General features: G+C 51.4%; 1 long non-coding RNA gene across 1 annotated transcript in view; it reads right to left on the bottom strand.

The window, feature by feature from the left end:
• LOC110406254 overlaps positions 1 to 21,043 on the bottom strand; it is a 106,626-nt gene that overhangs the window by 74,092 nt on the left and 11,491 nt on the right. The window contains exons 3-5 of the long non-coding RNA XR_002443368.1: positions 11,904 to 12,117; positions 10,206 to 10,315; positions 5,923 to 6,062 (exon numbers count right to left, since the gene is read on the bottom strand). This is a non-coding gene — a long non-coding RNA (uncharacterized LOC110406254). The remainder of the gene's footprint in view (positions 1 to 5,922; positions 6,063 to 10,205; positions 10,316 to 11,903; positions 12,118 to 21,043) is intronic.

Raw genomic sequence — 21,043 nt, forward strand, 5'->3', positions numbered from 1 at the left:
CCGCTGCTCCTTTGTAGCTCGATACTCGCACATAGTAATGTTCAATTATTTGTTACACAGTGTCCAATATTTTCTATAGTAAACGGAGTTTTATTATCAGTTAATGTATTGATGAAAGAGCACGAGTTAGTCGATCGAATATGTAATAAATACAGACATATACTTGAACTATCGATTACTTCAGTTGCTTACGTGAAGTATTGATATAAAGTGTGCAGATTTGCCCTCAGACTGTTGAGTCATGACACACCAGCCACCGTTTTTAATAATAAAAAGTGACTATTTTTAAACACTTCACAAGAAAAAATCCATTGGCTTAATGGGTTTGTGCCTATCACTGGGACTGCTGCCATGGAAGCAGAGGAAGGCAAACGGTGCCAGAGCCCAGGCAGGTGGCAATGCCACTTGTGATTTCCTGAATGATTTGGAAAAGGGAAGCATGGGTGTTGTTAGGCCAAAGACAGGTCTTTCTAAGTGCACTTTGAAAGAAGAAAAAGCCACAATATCCACCCTGTGTAAATCCACCATGCCTACCAGCAAAGCGTGGCCTTCCCATCGCGCCTGCTAGAAGGGAGAAGCACTCTGAGCAGAATTTGTGGCGGAGGTGGAGATGTGCTGCATGCTTTGTCCTGCAGCCAGCGGTGCTGAGGGCTGCTCCCAAGTTGCAGTGCCTTCCTCTGAATTTCCCTGTGCGTTTAAACCTGGTCCAGGTTGAGAATTGCAGTCAAGCCACCCCATTCCACAGGCTGCGGGGCTGAGCTCAGCTGCAGCACTGTCTGGGTGTGCATTCTTAGTTTGCAGCAAATGTAAATTTATATTTAAATCACTTTCTTGACATTTAAAGATCAGTAACAGTTCTCAGCAATTACCTCTGGATAAGAGTGCATGCGTGCTGTTAGCTCCGGTGATCCGCAGCAACCTGCTAAGTATGTTTACGGATTTGCAGAAAAACAAGAGGGAGAATAATGAACTGAAAAACTGTGAGGAAGAAAACTCATTGTCTGGTGATGTCAGAATTAAATTCGGCCTCAGCTGCGCTGAGGCACAGCTCCTACCTCATGCTAACACTGCTCCCAGGATCCCGCTGGCCACCTCTCTCCTGGCCCCATTGGTTCCAGAGGCCCCCAGCGATCGAGGCAGCATGGAGTGATGGGTGCAGCTGTCCTGGCAGTTTGTAGGGGCAGGGGGTGGGCAATGCCCTGGGATGAGGCCTCCTCAGAGCAGGGTGTTCCCAGGTTACATCCCCATTACACCTCCATGTAAGGGAGCTCTCAGCAGAAAGAGGAGCCGGGCTCTTGAAACGTGATCTCACCCCACATTCAGTGCACAGATGCCCTGTGTCTTTATTAAGAGCCCCTCTCTATTCTGCAGCTCTAGTGTTTCTTTGGCCACCCCTTTCCAACCCCAACCCCCCCAGGGAGTGGCTCAGCTCATGCCTAACCCCGGCCCGGGGTGGATCGCTTACTGCTGCCACGAATGGCCCCATTGATGGAGCCCTTTCAGCAGAGCAATGTGATCCTCAGCCCATGACTTTCCCAGTCCATTCACAACCTTCTTTAGGCGTCCCTCCTCATTAAAGAGTCACTGCTGTCTTCTGCTTTACCTTCACCGGGCACTACAGAAGGGACTGTTACACCGTATGGAATTTCTCCTACACAATGGCCTGCGACCAGACGGCTCTATGGAGCGCATCCCTTTGTAAGACACGGCTTTGTTAAGAACTTTGCCGCAGTCTGAAGTGTTATGGCAACACCAAAACCTTGCAGCAGGACACCTGCAGGCTGCCCAGCCCACACCACACCTCCAGGCGCAGAAGCAGGACCCATGTTGTTGTGTCTTCACTGCTCCTGGTTTGAGTTTAGCCTAAATGTTAATTGTTCGAGCCAACGAGTTTGCCTATTTCTGCAGTTCTGGCCTTCTACATGGAGCAGCTTGTCTGCACGAGTGAAAACCCAACCTTTCCTATCAAATAGATTTTGGATCCTGGGGAATCAAAGAGCAAGCAATGTCCATACAGAGCACTTTCACCCCAGGGGAGCCACAGACATCCCTCAGATGTGTGAGAAAGGCTCAGTGCTGGGTTGGCAGGGCCAGGAGCTCAGAACCCCAGTTGACTTAGTGGTCTGCTCCTCTAGAAGCTAGGATGCAAGTTCTCTGCCCAAAGAACCTGCAACCGCCAAGAGCCTCTAGAAAAAAAGAAGGGCCACTTATTTTTGAAGGAAGTGTGGCATGGGTTGGATAGAAAGGAAATTATTCTGGAAGTTTTGTCAATTTTTTTCTCAGCTTTTCAAAGAAAATACTCCAGTGCCCATTGAGGAGGTCGATACCTCAGAGAGTGGGTGTGCTGTGCAGGGCTCCACGCTGCTGCCCGATCTGCAGGGAAGACTATGGAATTATCCTCACATCTGGGGCAAAAATAAATATTTAATCGTGGTAATGGCCATAATTTGCATTCAAATGTTTTTCAGAGTAAGAATTCTTCACTAAATGGCACCAAAGGCTTTTGAGAATGATGAACTCATGCGAGAGCGTTGCTTTCTATTCCCCTGAACGTCATCATCAGAAAAATGGCTAAATTTAGAAAAAAAAAAAAAAGAAGAAAAAAGAAAAAAATCTATTTTCTCAGCAGTAATAAATACAGCGTGTAGTAAAAAGGAGCATACTTCAGCTGTAAGTGGGGTATTGTTATTTGATATGTGGGAGAAAAAACAGAAAGCTAATAAGACATTTTTATACATAAAAAAAAAAAAATCATGTAATCCTGGCGCATTATACGTGCTGTACTTATTCATGGTCTATCCATGGGCAGATATTTATTATTATACACAGCCATCCGTTACGCGAGGAGATGCAGATCTGAGCTTTTGTGTGGAGAATCTCCGGGCACGTCCCTTGCTTGGAGAGGATCCTGCTGTTATCCATCCCCCTACCAAAGTCGCCCTTCCCCTGGCTGAGCTGCTGCTGTCACTGGGTGACCCGCTGCTTCCTGCACACATGGGGCTGCCCCATGGCATGGCCTCACCACAGCTCCGACCTCCATGCCCCACTCGCTGCCCTGTGGGCTGGGGACACCCAGTGCTGCACCCCACGGTGCCCAGCACCAGGCTATGCCTGCACCCAACCACAAGGCTTCTCAGGCGCCCTGAAATGCCACGTCCCATTATTCTTTCCCAGGCAGTGTCTTATCTATCTGAGAGCTATTCAAAGCAACAAAGAGAGCACATCCTTTTAGTTTTGCCAGCTTTCCAATATTTTCTTTTTCCCGTATCCTTTCAGTCCTGAACACTGGCTGCCGTGTGTCTGTTCTTCTCTGGAGATAATCCCACAACCTGATTTTCGAGTACATTTAGTGTCTAGACAGGGCATTGCGGCCCTTTGTCCTTCCCCTGTGGTTCCCTTGCTGATTTCTGCAGCCCTTCAGTGCGGGCACCTCCCGGACTCAAAGTGGTCGGCGCTGCAGCTCCCCATGTCCCACCTTCCAGCAGAGCCCAAGCGCTGCCGTCCCACAGCATTTCCCACCAGTACTTAGCAAAATGGGCAAAAAAAGGAAGAGGTCAGAGTGGGTATGGCAATAACGGTGGAGGAGGATAAAGAAAGGCCAAGCAGTGACCTGGGCATGGGCACTCACTCCTGGGACGTGGCCTCGAGCTGCTGCCTGTGCTCAGGCTCTGGGACAGCCTGGGGGTACAGCGCAGCCCCTCAAGGACTTCCCTGTCCCCAAGGTCCCTAAAGTCTGCGAGGTCCCCACGTGGACCCCAAGGTCTCCCCGAGTCCCCAGGCCATACTGCAGCCCCCAGTGGCACCCAGGGAGCGGTGAGGAGCGGCAGCCCCACACACCCAGCAGCTCCTTCCCTCCGCACCCATACATCAGAACAACCCAATTAAGTCATTTACAGTGAGGACCTGGAGATGGCAGCAACATATAATCACAAACATAAGCAGTTTTTACACGGTAATTATATATTCTATTTTTTTATCAGTGCAACACAGACAGAAGATTATTTTATGCTTGATATCATTCTAATTTTTGATCCATTTTTTCCCCCCAACTTAAAAAGGATTAAGATTGGGCTGCTGGTAATAATTTTGGATATGCCGACTTCATAAGTACTACACAGCTTTGTATTAAACCGATTATTAGCTACTTTTGCTTATTGTTAACAGTGCTTCTCTTCTTCGGGCTAACATCTGAGGCACGCGGAACCAGATGGCTGCAATGGTCAAGCCGAAAAGGCCAGAATATTTTTTAAGTCTGTTTTAAAATAAAACACACTATTCCTTTAAACTTCATCTGATAAAACAGTCTCGAGGAGATAGGCAACGAGAGAGGAAACACCGTGCCTGGCTTTGATCATTTTCAAAAGGAATTGGCACATGTGATTTTCTAGAAGATGAAGGCACCAGGTGAAACTATTTCATAACCCGAGCCCTTTCCTCTGCCGAAACCAGCATCTGCTTCTCGTTTTCCTTCGGTTTGAAGAGCAGCCTGCCTGACCCCCAGTTTACATCAATTACTGCTTGGTAGCGGCGGATGGCCAGAGGCAGAGGCTTGGAGAGCGGGCAGCCATGGGGCCACGTGCTGTGGTGGGGATGGAGAGGAAGGGATGAGTGTATGGGGGCACAAGGATGCGCGTGGGGTGGTTGTGAATGAGGCTCCGTTCTCTTCCTCTCTTTCTATGCCGTGCTTTTCTGCCTTCACAACATTCATCCTCGCACCCATCGGATGATTCTCTCACTTTCCACCACACCGCTACGCAGTGTCCATAGAAATGGGTGGGAGGGCTGGCAAATGGGGAATGGCTCCTTGGGGATATGGCAGCAGCCCCCTTGTCCCCCCCATGGCCATGTGTCCATGTGAGAGGCCACCTCCATTTGCAGAGCCCCGGCAGGGACTGGGGCACGGCGGGTACCGCTGTCATGCACAATGCATCCAGCAATGTGTCCAACACTCTGTTCAGCACCATGTACAAGAGCATGGTCCTGTGTCCAGAACCATGTCCAGCAGCGTATCCAGCACCGTGTTGGGCACTGCATCCAGCACTGTGTCTGGCAACATGTCCAGCACCTTGTTCATCACCATGTCTGGCACCAAATATGGCACCATGTCCACCACCACATCTGGCACCACATCCAGCACCGTGTCCAGCACCATGTCCATCACTATGTCCAGCACCGTGTCCAGCACCATGTCTGGCACCATGTCCAGCACCATGTCCATCACCATGTCTGGCACCATGTCCAGCACCATGTTCATCACCATGTCTGGCACCAACTATGGCACTGCATATAGCACCATATCCAGCGCTGTGCCCAGCACATGTTTCCAACACCATGTCCAGCAGTGGTCAGCCCCACTCCCACCACTCCTCTGCCACAAAGATGAGCACAACGGATCAAAGCTCCTGCACACGCAGAGCACTCTTTGGCCAACATTCATGGCTAAAGCCAGCCCTGTCCCATTTGGCAGTGTGGTGGTGATGCACCAACCACCAATGGACAGCACTGCTGCATACAATCCAGCTATCATCAAAGACAACATTAATTACAACTAGTTCCATAACAGCTGAAAATAACAACATAATTCTCTCTGTTTGGTGCCAGGAGGGAACAAGTGTGGAGTAAATGAGTTCATGGTTAGGAATCAAAGATTAACAGACTATCTAGGAGTAATTTCTTCTCCACATGAATTAGTAAATCGCAGGTAATTATCGTGGACAGAGCTAGGCAGGTTCACCTTACCAGGTCAGTTAAGAATAGCCAGAATAATTAAACTGTCTCTAGAGCCAATAAACAGTGCTGGAGCTGGGGCCAAAAGGGCCACGTTTCCCTAGTGTTCATTTTCCCATAGCTCCCCCTGCTCCGGTCGTTCCCCACTGGGAGCAGTTACACGCACCAGGCACACACTCACACATCAGTGCCCACCTGAAGCAATCACAGCATCACTCCAGTGCTGCCGTGGGTGGAATGGGATGGTGGCAGCTCGGGGGAACCACTGGGGATCGGTTACTCCGGACACCACCTGGAGGAGGGTGCAACGTCACTCTCCCGATGCTCAATGCCTCCTGGAAAAAGGATGCGGCGTCATTAAAAATAGAAGCATGAAAGATTATTTACATTTCAAGAATAGCTGAGGTCTTTAAAGAAACTTCCATCATCCTTTAAAGGCTCTTAGTCAAACGCTGTTCATTATTAATGCCTGTTGGCTTTATTTAGCCTATGACTACAATTATATATTTATGAGGTAATCAGCAATTGGAAATTTCCCTGTAATGGTAACTGGAGCTTGGCATCCAAATAAAATGAACACCATTAAGAAAGTATTGCGGTCATTGGGGTGGATCAAGTGTGCTAATAGCCCAACTAACAGCAATTAAGTCAATTAACCATTCAGACATATGCTGCTCAATTTCCCTGCTTAAACAGCCCGGTGCATCTGCGAAATTTGTGGAACTTATTTATGGTGTAAGCGGCTGCTAGTCATTATTAACCAGGGGAAACAGTGAAAATAAGGGAGGCTTGTAAAAAATTAACTACTGCAGCAAAGGGTCTGCTAATTGCCAGTTCCCCTCCCCACAGGGGAAGGTTTTGTTTTGCCGAGTGTTTATTTATTGTCTTTTGAATGTCACTGCGAGCATTTTATGGAGCTACCTCCAGAGGTGGATGAGGCAGGTGGATGTTGTGGAATACACAGCCTGGCCAAAAGTAGCCTGAGGTGGGCAGCACAGCGCTGGGAGATGGGCACTGGGAGATGGGCAATGGGAGATGGGAGACTGGCACTGGGAGATGGGAGATGGATGCTGGGAGATGGGAGATGAGTGATGGGAGATGGAAGACGGGCAGCGGGAGATGGAAGACTGGCATGTGGAGATGGATGCTGGGACATGGGAGATGAGCAACAGGAGATGGGCACTGCCTGGAGCGAGGCCTCTCCCCCCCCTTTCACTGCTTTGGGTTCTCGCCATCTGTCCAGGAGAGGATGTTCCAAAGTTTTGTTAAGTGCCTGTTTTAATGAACACCGTTAAAGTTAACCTAGCCATATAAAATACAGGAGAAATCTCCCATAAATACAGGTAAATAGAGATTGTAAAGATAAATAACAATACCGGTGTGTGAGAAGTGATAATGTACTCTATTTACTGCAGGCCCATAAAAGGCCAGTAAAAGATACTGCGCCTTTAATGACTTACTTTCTCCATGGCAGCCAGCACTCACAGTTAGCAAGCTAAGGATGCAGTGACACAAAAAAGCTTACAGATAATTAAATATTGATTTTTGTTTTCTAATCCTATATAAAAATTGTCCTGGGTCTCCCAATGGTAGTTTCATCTCACTAGGACACAAGGAGTGCTATTAACCCTGTTTGGTTTCAAGCTGTTGCAGAACAAATAAACAGGGCCTGGAGAACCCGGGCAGCTGCCAGCGCCCTCCACGAGCACCGTGCCCAGGCAGACAGCCAGGCTGTGGTTGGAGCTATGTCCCTTCCATGAGGGTTCCACCAGCCCTGTCCCATTGCCCCACATCCCTGCCCCACGGAGCCCCAGTGGGCGCACGGTGACAGCTCACGGGCGCTCTGCGACGAGCAAAAAGGTATTAAAGTAATAACCTCCGAGTCTGCCACGCATGATGCTCTCTATCACTATTGGGAAAGCAATTGCCTCCAGCAAAGATCTATTTCCTAAGTTGCTCATTTACAAACATGCGGTAAGTACTGTGTACACAGTATGAAATGGAATAAACCCCACCATTATACAATAGAGCCACTCATTCACAAAATGAAGCAAGGGGCTTCCTTTCCCAGTTATCTTTTCAAAACCACCATGCAGCACAACTCGCACTGTTTGCAGACCTCGGGATGTGAGTAAATCACATTGCTTTGCATAATTCCTGTCCTTGGGTACATTGTGCCTTGTCTGAAAGAGGAGAACATCCATTCCCATCACTTCTCCAGCGCCGGGCGTAAAAATGAGGCCGTCGCTTTAACGCGCTGGATGGGTCTGATTGAAGGGGAAACGGCAAAACATCCTCCTGAAAAGCTGCATGCACCATTTGCTTAGAAATCTTACATTTTTTTCTCCTGCACAAAGCCTGCAGGCTCAATATTTTCCGTGCCAAGTATAAGCAGTTCACCGCGTACCCTAAGCCCCTGCTCAGCCAGGCGTGGAAGTGCAAAGTAAGGACTGAAGCGCGCCCTAAACTCTGTGCTGACCACGTGCACTTGGAGCAGGGGGCTGAGGTCTCCTCCAGATGCTGTGCAGCCCCCCCCCATCCCCACTCCCCTCACCCCAGCTCCCAGCTGAGCGATGCGTGGCTGCAAAAGGTTCAGGGAGGGCCGGAGAGACGGAGCGGCAGCCCCTGCGCACTGCATCTGAACCTGAGCAGATAACCACAGATCTTTTGTGGTTGTCTGACTCTTTCTTTGCTCTTCCTCTGGGGGTTCCCGACCTCATTTGCAAGCGGTGCAAGCTAACCGCTGCGCTCCTGCAGGAGGCTCCATGGGAAGCAGCCTGCACTGAGCACGCTGCGCTGTGCTGTGCTGTGCTGTGCTGGGGGGGCCGCTGCCTGAGCTCACCAGTGCCCCTACCCTGCCTCCCCCCACCGAATCCAGGCTCTTCATGGTGTCTGGATCAGCACCTGCCCCGCGATGCCTTCTGTCAGACCCCCAGCACTTGGTCTGCCGTTGGCTCTGCCTGCCCCAGAGTGTTTAGAAGCCAAAAACTTTGGGTTGTTTTGACGAAGTCCTTCCTGAAGGGATGCGGTGAGCCTCGCTCCTACATCATGTCTCCTCCTTACCCAAGAAGCAGAGGTTGGCAAGTGAGGAGGAACGCTGGGAGCAGCCCTGCATGCAGCCCCCACCTTCTCTGCTGGGGAAGCAGTGGTGCTGCCCCGCAGCCCCCAGTATGTGTGCAGGAGAGAAGTGCCAGGGCACAGGAACGTCGCCAGCCCAGAGACCATACTCAGGCACCAAACCCACAGCATGGAGCCAGTGGCACTGAACCCAAAAGTATGAGGTCGGCACCGCACAGCAGCACCCGCTGACCCCACCAGATTGTGATGGTGGCACCCAGACATCCCCTAGGATGCCTCCGTGCCACAGCCCAGGAGTGCTCAGCGTGGGGGTACCTTCAGGCACTGCCAGCCAGAGCTACTGATTGAGACTCAAAAGAAATTCTTGGAGGGCAGCAGGATGCCAGGCCGAAGCAGAACAGCAGCAGGTTTGAGACTACAGACGCGTTCGTCAGAGCTGATGAATGCTGGCTTGTCAAGCCTTCCCATTTCAGACCCTGGATTGCCTTTAAAGTTTGCCAAGTCACTTTTCAGCATTTGTGTGGGCAGAAGGAGACGTGCAATTAAGCTGCAATTGCTGCACCGAAGCCGAATACTTTCAAGTTTGTTATTTCCTCAGAAATGACAAAATGCTGGTACGGAGACAAGGAACAGGACAGGCACTGCTGTTGCAAAGCTGTACTCAGCGCAAGGAACACGTTGGTCCAAAAAACGATCCGGCTTTTGATGAAGAATGGAGACGTGTACATCAGGAGCTGCATTAGTACTGGAGAAGCAGGCCGGGGAACTGGGAGCCGTAATCACAAACCACATTAGAGCATGGGGGGCAGGGTGGATGCACAGGCTGCAGCCCTGCTGCAGCCATCACCCAGCACACGCACCCGCTGCGGGCACAGCTCTGGCACTGCTCAGTGCAGGGCATGGGCTGAGGCTCAGCACCGCCTGCGAGCAGCTAGGGCATTGATTGCCCAAGCATCAGAGGGACGGCTTGGCAGGTAACTTCCCCACAAAGTTCCCTTTCCTGCACGTGCAGCAGCGCAGTGCCAGCATTGATAAACTTCCCCCCGCGCCGTAAAGCATGCCTGCAGCAGGACGGATCGATCCGGAGGCAGTTGGCTGCTGCACTGCGTTAATTTCAGGCTCCTGGCTGAAATGCAGCAAGCACCTCGGCAGGAGACACGGGGCTGGGGAACGGCTCACCAAGTGCCAGCCCAGAGATCGCGATGTTCTCCCGGGAGTAACCAGGCAACAGGAACGGGAGCACCCAGTTGGTGCGGAGCCTTGCTAACATATTGCTTCTTAATCAACACTTAAACAAGAAATGCTCTTTTCCGTCTAATGCCTGGGCTCATTTCAGAGCAGCTCGTCGTGCCACCCAGTCTGAAAGCAAGAGAGGGACTTTTTCAGAAGGGAACGCTCACCCAAAATATGTGATGTAATCCAACAGTCATTTTCTGCCTTGGTTTTGCTGACTGCGGAAAGCCGCGTTCGGATGCGTGCTGCTCTCGTGCCAGCTCGGCTTCGCTTCCCACTGCAAAAAGGCAGCACAAGCACAGAACAACCAGTTAACTTGCACGGGCAGCCCAGTGCTGGGATGGGACAGGGCACTCCTGGCTGTGCACCTTGCAACCTTTCTCAGCAAAACTGTACACAGAGCCCCGTTCATTTTGTTCATTAACTCGGCCTGAACAAGTGCAGCCACGGTGGCTTTGGGCACCTCAATGTGGGGCTCAGGGCATGGGAACCACACCAGCATTCCCTCTGAGCCCACGCCGCTCTCACCAGCCAAAAATTTCAAAACCCCAAGTCATCTCTTTGGCAACGGTCGTGTTATGGGAGCAAACTTCCCATGGCAACATGTGATTTTGATAAAGTTTAATTTCAAACGAAATTGAAACAAAGTATTTCAATAAGGCAACACCGTCCCCTTCTTAACATTTTCCAAATGTCACATTTTGGTATTTCGCTTTGAAATGTTTTTTTCCTTTGGAAATTTATACTATTTAAGAAAATGAGGACGAGGTTCGATCTCTTCCCAAACCATGTGACTGAGGGCAGGGAGCCCTCCCATGCACGTGGATGTGGCACCGGAGCCCACTTACCCCAGTGGTGGCACTGAGTTGGACGGTGCAAAATCAGACAACAGGGAAGGGAGGAGAGGGATTCGCTTCCCAGCATCTGCTGGGTGTGGAGAGGGATTTCTTAGCACCTCGGAGTGTTTTACCCACAGGGCTACGTGGATTCTTGGAGGTCTCCTCTGAAATGGGCAGCAGAAAGGGGCTGTGGCCACTCGTGCGTGGGGGAGGGGTCATGGCAGTTCCTCGCAGCCTATTTTAAATCACAGTTTCCAGCAGAGTTGGAGAAGACAATGGCAGGAGGGGGGAGGAGGGAGGGGGGGGGGAAGAAAAAAATCACAGGCAGCCATAAATTCTCCTGCAACAACGGTCTGAAGAACGAAATGCTTCCTAAGCAAGTTCAGCTAGAAGTATGTGTGCAAAAACCATATGGGCAGTGGGAGTGCGTGGGGGGGCTGGGGGCAGCCGGGCTTCCATCCCCTGAAGGGTGGTGGAGGGGAGCGGGAGGGCAGTGGGAGTGCGTGGGTGTGCTCCTCAGAGGTGCTGAGCGCCCAGCGCTGCCCGGGTGCAGAAGCACGGCACCTCGGGGCACTCGGCTGGGAGGGGAGAGTGTGGGTGGCGCGTGCACGGCCGTGCACGTACGTGTGCACGCATCAGCATGTGCACTTGTGCACGCGTGTGCGTGCTTGTGCATGCACGGCTGCGCCCTGCTCCAGGCAGCAGGAGGGCGGCCGTGTGCGGGATGCTGTAGGTGTGCTGGGAAGGCTGCTCTTTCCGAGGGGCACTGCCCGGAGCCCCACGTGCAGAGCAGTGCACCTGTGCCCCGTGTGTGGGTGGCAGCGCCGGGCTCGCACCCACGTGGGGTCACCGCGTGCGGCTGCTGATAACGCGGGGCTGCGCGGCGCGTGATGGGAATAGCGACAGCGCTGCTGCTCCCGAGGGCCGGGAAGGCACAGCAGTGCACTGGAACTGCAGGCAGCCTGCAAGCAGCGACTGATAAGGGACGGCATCGCGAGCCACGGGATATTTTTAACACACACTTACTTAAAGAGAAGGTTGCGCCCCGCTCCGATGGTTTGGATAGCGAAGCCTCGCTCCTTGTGATATTTTAAAAGGCTGCAGGAAGGATTAAAATGTAATTCCAAATTCAGGTTCGTGTCTCCTCTTCAGCTCTTTCAAAGGCCCAAAGGAACTCTTCATATTTCAGAGGAACATTTCTCCTCCTCTCCGGCACCGTCTCTGCTCGGCAGCCTGTATTCTACACCAAGAGAACACAAGGGGAATGTCGGAATGTTTTACCAGTTCACCATCCGTGAGCCAGCTTTGGCTGCTCCTGCGTACCTTGTTCTGCAGGAGCTGAGCGACGGTTTCAGTTCTGCCTTTAGTACCCGAGTCCCCATTGCACCCCCAGTACAACCCCGCAACAGCCGCATGCTGCTGCCCTGGCCGTGGCCCAGGCATTGCCCAGCTCTCCTCGCAGCTGTATCAGCATCACCCAGACTCACTGGGGTTCCTTCAGATTTACGCCGCCGCAATGAATCGAGCAAGCTAATCAATGGCTGGGCCATTAATAAATGGAGAGCTGCTGAAGATCGTGGACTTCATGACTACACCAGGGTCACGCCACCACGTCTGCCCCATCACTTTTCCCTTCATATCCTCCGCACTTCGGTCCTTGTGACCCCAAAGCTGGGGATGAAGGGTGTCCGCACGGAACCCCACGGGGCTGCGGGTGGGACGGGCCCAGCCCCTGCTCCCAGCACTGCAGTGGGGCCGAGCGGTGCCACGCTCCTCGTGACACGCTTCCCGTGGTGACGTCCCCCCCCTCCGCTCACGGCTCTGGCACTTCTGTCACTCTCGTCCCGAACCATCTGGCTCCTGCAAGCAAATAGAAGTCCTCCTACACAGACCCTCTGCTGAGGGATGGATCCTTCCCCGGCTGACACCAGCAGCCTCCCACTGTCGGCGGCCATCCCCAAGCATCCGACCCGGGCCATTTTCCCCCCAGACACTGCCTTGAGAAAAAAAGGAGCAGGGTCTGGGTCAATAACGCCCGTCAGCAACAAAATATTTCATTCTGACTTCAGATTTTAGAAACTATTAGAAAGCAAAATGAATTTGAAAATGAATATCCAGCAGTCCGTTCCAATAAGGCCAACAGATAATGCTTTAACCTTGTTAAAACATGGGGGGGGGGGGGGGGAGGGGTTATTTTAAAGCAAAAGCGTATTAACATAGAAATGTTCCTGCAAAAAAAACCAGTTTCGACGTGATATATCTCTGACAGGTAAAAATTGAATTGCAAAACTGTCAGCCAGCTGTGTTTAGATCAGGCACCTTAACTAGGATCCGAAGGAATACACAATAATGGGATTTCGCTTACACTCCAATTGTCTCTTATGTTTAGAGTCGTGTGAATAACATATTCTCAAAACACACGGGGGGAAAAAAATACGTAAATAAATCAATCAATCCATAAATGGAATTTTGACCACTGGCGAATCGGAAAGTTTCGCCCTTCGTCACAAGGGTTTTGAGAATAGTTCATCTCTTTGAGAATATGAATATTCCATTCCTAATGTCAGGTTGACGGTTGGGGTTTTATTTTTATTTTTATTTTTTTATATTTTTTTTTTACTCTTTTTACCTTTTCCCCCAGCAAGCGACCCGGTGCCATTGCATCCCTGTGCCTGGGATGTGGCACCCGGGCCGGTGTCAGCGGGCAGCGGGTCTGTGCCTCTCCCGGGACCGTCCTCACATTTCTTCCCCTCTTCTATTGGTGTCTTTTGATTACAAGCCTGCTTTGAAGAGACACTAATTGTAGCCTGCACACAATGCTTGTAATTATGCCTATTACATTTTGATTCATTTCCATATGTCAACACTACTACAAGGGGGACGTGGGGGGGAGCGCAGTTTTATAATCGGTTATTGTCTGCAAAAAAATCTGCACGGAGCATGAGTGAAGTGTTCTTTGTGGAAATTGAAAATAAGATTATAAATAAAAGTCTTCCTCTGACATCCAGAAAATGGACACTTTAAAATAAATTGCCACTGTTGATCAAGAAGATTGCTAGCTACCTTTTACATTAATGAGGCAAATACTCTTCAAGTCCCTAATAGCAATATGTTTGAGTATGTCATTTCAATAGCTTCTTTCTTAATAAAGCTTGACCCTAATATTCCCTTTGCTGTCAAAGGCATTGTCCTGCCAGGCGTAGCCGTGAGTTTTAGCTGCTCATCAAAATTAAAAGGGAGAGGCGAGAGTTATGCAAAGAGCGCAGCGAGGTGCAGCCCCTGGCCAAGGTGGGACCCATGGGGATGGGTGAGATCCTGCAGCCCCCTCACCCCACCAGCACCGCAGCCCCACTGCTTCCAGCACCCACCTCAGCGTCACCGCGCTGGCACGGCCGTCCCCACCAGGTAGCCCGACCCACTAATTACAGCACTTGCAAAAGTCGGAGAGGAGCTTATTCTTTAGCAATCAATCAATACAAGTTAAAAGGGCATCTTGTTTGTTTCTGTAACAATGCTCTTTAGAAAATTGGGACCTTTTACATTTCCTGGCTGAGACGCCATCAGTCATACGTCGCATCAGTCACATCACGTTACGTCTCAGAGCATAATATAACATGATGTGACCGGTGCAGCGGGCCGGGGATTTACAAAGAGAGGCATTGCATTCTGCAAGACGTTACAGCCTCTTTTTCTTCTTACCAGCCTGAGATTGAGGACGAAGCAGCCGGCTTTGTGCAAACAGGAGCTGCACGCCCGCGTGGCCATGGAGTGCCAGTGGCTGCCATGGGGGGAGGGACACGTGCCCAGAGCAGCACCCACCTCTGTCACACACCCACAGGTCACTGCCCGGTGCCTCCGTGCCCACCTGGGCAGGGACAGGTGTTCTCAGGGCCGGTACTTTAAAGGAGCATGTAGGGAGGTTTCGTGAACAAAGCTGCTTCTGGGTTTGTCACACGGATGAATTCCATCTTTCAAGGTCCTAAGACACTCCTATTTTAGCAAAGTGAAATTTTAAACTCCGAAACAGCACAAAAGCCACGTTTTCCCTCAAAATAATGGTAGCAGAAAGATTTCCTGGATTCGCACCAAGCGGTACTTCATAAAAGAGAGAACTCAAGCACTGACGGGGATACAAAGCAGTAGACTTTCCAATGCCCGCGTTTGATCGGAGACCCTGTCCTCTGCCCCTCCCCAGTCGGAAGGTGATCTCAGAAGACTGTTATACACGAAGCATAACGTCTGAATTATAATTAACCCCGAGTTTCTCCAAGCCTGGGTGCCCAGGCTCCCTGAGCACCTGTCGCCGACCGCGGCTGCACGAGCCCTCATTTGTGGTTCCTATTGCAGAAGCAGACCCCCAGAGGCACTGCTCGTGGAGGGATGCTATAGAGCTGAGGAGGCTTTGGGAGCGAAGGGGATGATGTATTCCGTTCTTAATCGGGGCTGTGGAGAATATTCAAGCAGCTGCCCACATAGGGACATAACCTGGATGTAACGCACAGGCTGGTGGAAAAGTTTCTGAGAAGGGAACGTTGTGACTTTTTCCTACAGAGCAGCTAAACCGTAAAAAAAGGAACGATTGGAAGAGTCCTTATTTATTCTGATAAGTTATCATCAGTGTCACCGAGATGAACATTTAGGCAGCACAGCTCCCCTGCCCACACACGGTGTTTGCTTTTTAAAAGTATTGCAAATAGCTCGGTGGCTTTAAATAAATAAATAGCTAATGAGTCACACCAATAGGAATTTAATGTCAAGACGGAGGAAGTGCCTGCTGAGTGCCTAGCCTAGAAAGTTGGTTAGCACTCGTTAACCACCTCGGTGCCACTCCTGTTAGCAGCACTCCAACAGGACACCCACAATCCCAGAGAGTCAGAGCTCCCAGCCAGGGGGCTGGGGACATCGGTGGGGATGGGATGCAGAGCTGGAAGGTGACAGCATCCCTCTCCTTCATTCACCTCATCTGATGGAGCTGCAGAGCTCCCTGGTTGCTCACTACCCAGGTCCCCTCTCACTGCCCGCACTCCCTGTACTGGTACTCCCCACGTGCAGCAAGCTAGCTGCTGGGAGAGTGGGCTGAGCTCAGGCAGCCCTGCCTTGCTGGGGAGCTGGGCCCTCTGCTGACCCCAGCTCAGGCTGGCAAACGCACTCCCATCACATGGCATAGGCTTTTTCTTGTGGAAATCTCATCAGCGGAAGAACAACTTTTTTTTTTTACAGCACTGGTCAATCTGAAAGCCCAGACTGAGATCGTTTCAGTTGCTTCTCCATCCCCAGTGACCCCACAGTCTGTCCAATAGCAACCCAGGGAGGAGCCAAGGAGAGGAACTCCAGCTCAGCAGCCACACAGCTTCTTCTCCCCACTCCCTGTCCCGGGCCATGAGCAGCACAGGAGAGTCCATGCACAGGCATCTGCTGTAGGAAACCCAGGGTGCCTGGGCAGGAAGGTACCAGAGCTCTGCAGAGGACACCGAGGTGCGGTGCTGAGTCCTGTGCATGGCAGCTGCCACGGGGGAGCTGGTGTTCAGAACCCAGTGCTCCCACTGCGGGCACTGCCCAGCGCCCGGCGGCGGGGGGAGGCGAGGAAGGAATGGAAAAATCATCACACACATTGCACAGATGGAAAGAGTTTACAGCCCTCCTCACTTCCTCATCCTCGCGGTGTAAATTATACGGACAGATGTACAATCTGGGACGTTGTCCAGATTTCCTATTTTTTATATATATTTCTTTTTTTCTATTTTTTTTTTTTTTTAAGAAAGAGGGATGCTATAACAACACTAGCTCTGCCATGTCTTGTCCTTGGCTCTCAGTGTTGGCTACGGGATGGAAGCAGCCAGCACTGCTGGCACGTGGGGAGTGATCCAGATCAGCTCGGGGCCCGCCTGCGGCGCTGCTCACTGCACTCCAGCACACGGGGACGTGGCACTGCCCGGGCAAGGGCTGGCTGTGCCCACTTGGCCACTGCGAGCCCCAAGCACCACGGGCACTGCTGCTGGTGCTGGGATGACTGTGCTCCCGCACCTGAATGGGAGCAGCTCTTTGGATATTTCCTGGATATGCCAGGAACAAGAGGGAGGAGGTGGATGACAACATATTTCCAGCGCTTTGCTTTGCACAGCCGTCCTGAAGGCAGCATGTGTGTGTGTGTGTGTCTGCACAGGGCTCAGTGTGCCTCTCTGTGCTGCTTCCAAACAAGGATCAAGTACATTTTCCAAAGCATATTCTCCCCCGTCAAACGCTGCTCTCGCTTTGGAGACTGTCCACGGCTTTGACACTCCTGTGGGTTTTCTACCCACATCCTTGTGCCAAAGATTCCTTGGCGGAGCGGCAGGTTGTGCTTGGCTGCTGCTGGGGGGAGCGGAGCCGCTTGCGCCCTGCTCCCAGGAACCCAGCCCCGCTGCCAGCAGGTGCCCAGGGACCCTGCATTGTGACACCCACAGAGGTGACGTCCTCCTGCTCCCTGCTGTCCCACCCCGCGGACCCAGCCACAAACTGCCCTCCTCCTGCTGAGGAGACGTGGGATTTCTCAATGCGTTTCCCTTAGAAAATAGTCTGACTGCAGTGAAATACGCTTCTCTGTCCAAAAAGTTCTGACCGGCTTTAGGGAAGAGTAAATAATAATTAAGCAGTGAACTGGATGTCACAGAAATGGGTGTGCCAGAAGCACCTCAGCAGGACAGAACTGACAGAGGTGCTACAGGGCTCTGTCACCACGGTGGCCGTCCCAGGGCTGCAAGGTCCCGGAGGACCCAAGGATGAGAGCAAGGAGAGGGACACCTGGAGCAGCACAAGAGCTGAGCACTGAGCACACAGCCCAAGGAAAGCCTGATGTGTGCTGGGAACCAAGGGACAGCGGGTGACAGCCCCGGTAGCTTCATGGGCACACCACCTGGGCAGCAAGGAGTCACCACAGGGACCTCAGTGGGCAATTATAGGAAACGAAGGCTTTATTTATGCCTTGTTACAGCAGGGACTCAGAGCAGTTAGCAGGAATTCCCAGGCCCAGTCCTGCTCAGTTTTGCTCTTAATGGGGATAGATTTCTATTCTAAACCGCCAGAGAACCAGAAAGCAATAAAAATAATTAAAAAATAATAATAAGCAGGCTGCAGGTTGGCCTCCCGTGCCCCATTGCAGCGCGGCACTAAGCGTTCCCACACGCTGACCGCAGTGTTCTCCGCTCTCCCTGGGACCTCACCCAGAACTGACCGTCCTGCGCTGCACCCAGGCTCCAGCAGAGCACAAACAAGTTGCTCCAGAGCAAGGAATGAAATCCGAGGCATTTGTGTGTGTGCTTTGTACTCTAAACAGGAACTGGCCTGCCACCTCAAACTCCATACCAAATCACAAGCAACAGAGCAGAAAACCAAATTATTCTCAGCTGTTACACTGCTTAATTTAATATTTCCAATGAGCTCCTTTTCCTTCTCTTCAAGAATGAAATGCATATTTGTGCTGTGTCACAAAACATTAGATTTTGTCAAGGCAATTCATTTTTCAATGGTAATTTGTAAGTGCGCACCATACCACACACGGTCTGGGGAATTTTATGGCTTCTTTCAGAGGGAAGGAAAATAAGGAGCACTCAAAGTAGTGATGAGAGCATGGAAAATAAAAGTGAGGAGAGGTAACAATAACAGGCAGAGCATTCATCTCAGCCACGTTGCTCTCAGAAAGGAGAGCCCATGGAGCCAGCAGCGGCCACGTGCTTTGGGTGCTCCAACCCCGCAAGCGTCGCCAATGGGCACAGAGCAAGCTCCAGCTCTCTGCAGCCTTTCCAACATGGAATGTAATGGGGCATAAAACAGGCTAAATAACCCCATCAGCTTGATAATAAAGCAAATAGAAGCCGGCCTGCTCCTAGGCTCGTTATCACGGGGAGAACTTTGTTGAAGACGGCGTTTAGGTGCGAAGTTCATCGGAGGAACTGCATGATGAGACAGGGTGCGCCTCTAATTACACCTGTGATTTGAGGCTTGAATTATGTCACCAGTGGGGGCAAGAGGGGACTCAATCTACTGTGTTTGTCGTACTGTGCTCACAGGCAGCCGATTAATTAAACTCATGCTGCAGAGACCTCCACAGCCAGACCCAGGGACAAGAAGGAATTCCCCACTCCAATGCTGAACTCAGCTTGTCTAGCATTGTTGTGCTTTTCCACCTTTCTGCAGGCATCAGGTACAGAGTGCAGCAGGACAGGACGCTGCTTGCATGAACTCTTCTCCAGTGATGCCAAAAACACTGGGACCAGCCAGTACCAGTGCTTGGTGCCAGGGTGGGATTTTCCCCAGAGCAGGCTGTCTGGAGGCTGCCTCCATTCCCAGTTGGACCACCAGAGCACTCACACTGCACCGAGCCCCCGGGTCCCTCAGTCTCTCCTGCTTTCTCCCCAGTTGGCATTGCAGCTCAGGGCAATGTGGTCTTTGTATTGGGAGCTTTGTATATGGCTATGAGACACTAGAAGGTATTTTCAGTTTATGGCCAGTGCCCTTGGAGGGCACTTTGTTAGTAGGGATGGGTTTCTGTGCTCCTGCCCCACAGACATCACAAGGGAGCTGTGATCCCACAGGCGCTTATTGCCTGGTGAAGCACCAAAGAGAGACAGCACTGCCATGCTCCTGTACCAGAGGGCCATGGGATCCTCGTGCATCCCAGAGCCCCCCCGCTGGGCCCTCCCACGTGCCACCCCGCACAGCACCCAGTGCCCGCGGCGCTCCCTCTGCTCACCACCTGCACTTTGTGTTTGCGCTCGGCTGCGAGCTAATAGCAGGTATCCAGCCTGTCAGGGGCTGACATGTTATGACACGCCGCAGTGTGACAAGTCCTGAGTGATGCCACTAAACGGGATCCTGCTGCAATCAGTGCCAGACACACACCAAGACTCTCCCGGTTGGTACCCAGGGCCGGTCCCCTCCACCAGCAGGAGATGGGCAGAGCAGCGCAGCGTTGGCCACGCACCTTGGCAACAGCACACCGCCAGCTTTGTTCTGTGGTGTCGGCTGCACACTGCCCCAGGGGAGCAGGGCAGCACCCAGCAGCCCCATGCACCCATCCCTGCGGCGTGCCAGGCTCCGACGGCGCCGGGAGCTGTTTGCTTCCTCAATGCCCCACGAGCAAGCAAGAGAAGAAGATTTATAGCGTATTTTAAGGTTAATCAGTAAAATCTTTCAGGCAACTAACTGTATAAGCTTCCATTCAAATCGCGTGATTTATAACGCCGAGGAGAAGTGATTGGAAACAGCACAGAGAGCCACAGGAGGAGGTGATTGCTCCGAGCCCCCTTGGGCAGCACAATGGGAAACCAAAATCCCCACGTCCCTTTGCAAGATCTATGCCCCCCACCCAATCCCTGCTTCCAGCTCACAAACCTGTGGACACAGCGCATGCGCTCACGTAATTAACCAGCTTAACAACGCCAGCAACTGGACTGTGGGTGACCACAGGCAATGCATCAACCACAGCCAACGCAATGACCACAGCCAGGCAGAGTTAAACAACAGTTCCAAGCAGAGAGAAAGCAATTAGACAACATCTAAACATTCTGTGTGGCTCCTGAGCCATGGAGCTCTTTGGGAGCAGCCAGCGAGGGGACTGCGATCATCACAAACGGTGTTTATTTGCCTTACTTAAAAATATAAAGATTTTCTCTCCAGTTCTGGGGAGGGGGAAAGGTTAATGAATTCCTTCAGAGCAAAGAGATCTTCAGGCCTCTCGGTGGAAACGAGGTCAGAAATCAATGCTGGAGGTGGAGAAGGGAGGCCAGGTTGGAAACAAATGAAAAGGGGGAAAAAAAAAATACATAAATAAAGAGGCAGGGAAAAATGATAAGCTAAACAAATGGCAGGGCGACACTCGCTCAGCTCCCCACAAAGAATATTGAATTATTGTCTATAATTTGGGCTATCGAACCTAAATTAGGGCCTCCAGACTAAAAACCTCTGCATTGTGCGGGGGTACATCAAGGGTCAAACGCTCCTTTGGTTTGCTCATTATTTGCTCTGATACTAGGCTGTCATTAGCAGCAGCAGCGCTGAACAAAGCTACATTACAAAGGCAGTACACATCAATGGTGCTAATTAATTGGATTAATGGAAGGGCAGCACAAATTAGGTCTGGCTTGAATAATTTCAATGAAAACTGAATACCAATCCCCAAAGTCATTGGA

Source organism: Numida meleagris, chromosome 14 (assembly GCF_002078875.1).
Source record: "Numida meleagris isolate 19003 breed g44 Domestic line chromosome 14, NumMel1.0, whole genome shotgun sequence".
NCBI lineage: Eukaryota > Metazoa > Chordata > Aves > Galliformes > Numididae > Numida > Numida meleagris.